General features: G+C 36.0%; 1 long non-coding RNA gene across 1 annotated transcript; it reads right to left on the bottom strand.

Moving 5' to 3' along the window:
* Positions 1-852: 852 nt before the first annotated feature.
* Positions 853-3,877, bottom strand: LOC137856575 (uncharacterized). Its single transcript, XR_011096596.1, has 2 exons — positions 3,785-3,877; positions 853-922 (listed from the first exon to the last, which is right to left on the bottom strand). It is a non-coding gene; the product is annotated as an uncharacterized lncRNA (long non-coding RNA).
* Between the last annotated feature and the right edge of the window lie 262 nt (positions 3,878-4,139).

Here is a 4,139-nt window from a genome sequence, read left to right as displayed (position 1 = left end):
AGCATCTGTCAGACAGGTGCTGTCACAAAACACTGTTGCTAACCTGCAGCCTTCAATTCTGCTCTCTTGCTACACACTACAGTTCAAGTTACACCTACCATCCCCTAAACCATTAAAAAAAAACTTCCTGGTTTTGCCTTCAGGGCATTTATTGTAACTAACTTTCTTTTCTCGTCATTATTTAAAAAGCCAGATGGTAAGGGTAACACTCACTTCCTGTGATGTAGTTTTCTTGGATAAGGATAACTGTCAATCAGCATGGTTTTTACAGTAAATAATGAATTTATTCAGTGCTACAGACAAACCAGAGTGAGTTTTAGATAGAATCAACAATTTCAAAACCTGCTCATAGTTTTAAAACACTTGCAATTCAGCTTGTCAGCAATGAACTACAGAATGCCAACCTGTCATTTCAAATGAGAAACACCTTGACATTCTTGAATAGTGTTGATGAAAGCATTTTTTTTTCTTCTCCTTTTTTGTTGTTATCTCTCACTTATGTTGTGGCTACTACTTGGTTCGAACATGACTTTAAAGTTCTTTTTAGCATTCATTAAGGGTAAAGAGATATGTACAATGACAACCACCAGTACACTGCCATCACTCAGACTGATGGGATTTTTGTCTAGGGAATTAATTTCATTCCAACCAGCCACCAGGCTGCTACATATAATTAGTGAATAAAATAAAATTTAGCTTAATTTTGAACCAGATTGCTTTACAAGCAAGGGCACAATTTGCTGAGGAGTCAGATTTCAGCTTCTTTCATATAGAAACATTACAACCCAAGCAAAAAAAAGTAAAGAAGTAGACTCACCCAAGGACGTGTCACAAAGAAGCCACAAAATTATAAACGTGCAGATACAGACTTCAAACAGATATGATACAGCAATTCACGTGACAAAATTGAAGTGGCTTGGACCTAGAAAGGAGAAAAGATATTACCAGCAGTAATCTATAACCAGAGCACTATTCTAAAATTTCAGGATAGTAATTATGTTGCAGAACTGAATGCTTTCATTTTGCTGTGTAGCTTTTAACCAAGGACCTACATTTTCCTTGTTATTTGGCAAGTGTGTGCCTAATCAACCTACCCCCTTGTATAAATTAATTGCCATTCTGAGGAATATTTCTATGAATGAAGAGAATTGTTGAATTCATTAAATGTCTGAAATCCCAGGCACACACAGTGAAATAGATGTGTATCTAGGAAAAATAAAAATGACACAAACTTTAAGCATATACATTTTTCACAGAACTGCCTACACAATTCCCCTGCATATCTTCCTTCTATTACTTAGCTAAAACAACCCATATAAGGAGAAATATCTTGGCAATTGTTTGTCCTTATTGTGCTTTAAATTCAACAAACAGGACAGCTGGCATTCAGAGAAATGACGGAAACTTGTAAAGTTGTAGAAGCTGTGGGAAAATTTGCAGGCTGGCTGCCTAGCTGTCTGTTACCCTTTCTTTAGGTGAAAGACTCTGGCAATCTGATTTTCATACTAAGATAAAAGAACAGTCAAGCTTTATGCTGTTATAGCTTACACCTGACAAGTTAGTTTACTTCAGCTAGTGTGTGGGGAGGTGTTGTCATACAGTAAATTAGAGTGCTTGGTTTTGAAAAGGCAATCTTAAACTAGGACTGGATCCCAGTAACCCAAATAGGAGCTTGCTAGCTCTCCAGTTGAGCTGCTGCATTTGTTGGGAGCCCTGGACATGCATGTTACCATTGCCATGTCTGACTACAGATGCTTTTGCTGGAAATCTCTGAAAGACAAAGGGCGAGGGGGTGGTTAAACGAGGGTCCACACAACCAAGAGTTAATCACAGTAATTGCTAGAACCTCCAAATTCAGTAATGGTAGGTAAAGACCACAGGGAAACTACTGAAGGACGGAGCAACAACGACTAACTTGGTTTCTTGTGCTTTGACTGACTGCTCCTTGTTATCTGCATTGAGCCCAAAGGTGGATTTTTAGGTGAGCTGTTTCTCCCTGTGCTTTTGGTTAAGGGAAGTACTCTGAACATTGTCCCTGAAATAGTTCACTGATAAGGCTAATACAGACTTAGGACTTGGGGCTTTAATTATTTTTTTTTTTTAAATCTAACCCACAAGAGCGTGAAAGCACAGCTTCAGTACAGTGAACACCAGAATAACAGGTAGGGAGAGAATTTTTCTGTCAGGGAGTGAAGACTGTTCCCTTCCTGCACACTGGAAGTTCACTTGATTGGAAATTGGAGAAATATTTGGTAGTTGTTACAAATGCCCTACAAATGGACTGGGGAGGAGCTCTCCCTTTTTCAGGGAAAGTGAAAGGCAATTAAATTGCAAAGCATCCATATATTCAAGAGCTTGACTTTATTATTATTATTAATATTATTATAGCAAGAAAAAGAGTTCAGGAAATATACCAACTAAGTTTATATATAATAATATCAGCATGCTTTTTTATTTTTTATTTTTTTGTTTGTTTATAAGCACTGTTCATCCCACTGTTATCATCTGCTCTAAACTGCTCAGGGTAGTTTGTTCTCCATGTCTCACTTTCCAGCTCAGAGAAGCTGTATTTTTTGAAGTACAATGCTTTTCTAATTATCTGAGGTGTAGATAAAAACTGTAAGTAACCAGCTGTACAATTTCATGCCCTAAAATGCTATTTATCATCTTTAGAGAGGACTGAAAATGATTAATCTTGATTTCATTTTTAAGAAAACTTGACAGGCAAGAAGAATACATCTATAATTCTGGTCATCTTCCCAGAATCACAGAATCATTTAGGTTGGGAAAGACCTCCAAGATCACCAAATCCAACTGTTAACCTAGCACTGACAAGTCTACCACTAAACCACGTTCTTAAGCACCGCACCTACATGTCTTTTGAAAACCTCCAGAGACAGTGACCCAACATCTTCTGTGATATAATGTGAATATGGCTTTATAAGCACAGCTATGTTTTAAACAAATATTTGATAAGAATGTTCAGAAAATCATACTTCACTGTTCCTTTGGATACATGTTAGAATTACAATCCCAGTTATTTGCTGAAAGAAAGCTTTAAAATATCTGTCATGTGTAAGACAAAGCAAAGACTTGTTATTTTGATACTTTTCAAGATCATACAGTCTTACTCACAATACTTGGAATATACAAATACTTCTAGAACATCTTACAGATTCTCAATTTCCTATGGTAAAAAGCTTCATACTAAGAATCTATTGAGAAAACAGATCTTCACATTCTGGAGCATCCCTGTATCTTGCGATATGACATTATAGTGAAACTGATGTTTTTGGTCTTGCATCACTCTCCAAAGAGACAAAGATTAATAATAATTACACTCAAATAAGTAGATTTATCTTTTTAAGCAAGCTAACATAATTTTTAATTATACATCAGTAACAAGAAGACGATATCTTCATTAATGCTTCCATGGAAAAAGGGTTGTTTGTATTTTTTTGTTTTGTTTTGTTTTTGTTTCCCCACAAACCAGTGTGCTCTATACATTTTGAGTGTAATGTACAGGAGTGAAAAGGGCAACTAAGCTTCACACAAAATGCCAGCTGTATTTCAAGCCCAACTCATTTGAAAATAAATCATTTGGAACCCCCCCCTAAACTTAACTTAAAAAACAAATATATTATATATATATATATATATATATTATATTCTGGCAGAACCTAGTCTTCCTCTCTCCCTCATAGTCACAAGACAGAGATTTTGAGCTGCTTAAGAGCCCAGCCATAGGTTGTCCTCTCTGTAATTGGTACAAAATGGAGAGTACCTTGAATGATTAGCTTTCCCCGGCTGAATAGCCTTTGGTTCTAGGCAGTCTTCTGCTTTCAGTGGCCAATTTTCTCTGGAATATAAGTTTCCTGTGAGCAGAAATAAAGCACATGTTGAAGGAAATAAATGAGATGATGCTTGTAGAATGAGTCATCCAATATGTACTAATGGCAAGTTTAAATCTGTAGTCCGGATATAACTGTCTAGCTAAAATGAAAATGTGTGCTTGTTTCACAGTTACAACTGTATGCAAGACCTTTTTTTTCACTGAAAGAACTTTTAAGAATTTCTAGGTAATGTAAGATTAACAAAATGTATGCAAGAAAACAAAATTATGCATATTTTTATTTTAA

The sequence above is a fragment of the Anas acuta genome, chromosome 4 (genome assembly GCF_963932015.1).
Source record: "Anas acuta chromosome 4, bAnaAcu1.1, whole genome shotgun sequence".
NCBI classification, from domain to species: Eukaryota; Metazoa; Chordata; class Aves; order Anseriformes; family Anatidae; genus Anas; species Anas acuta.
The sequence above is the reverse complement of the archived record's forward strand: the minus strand, read 5'-3'. Positions and strand labels throughout refer to the sequence as shown.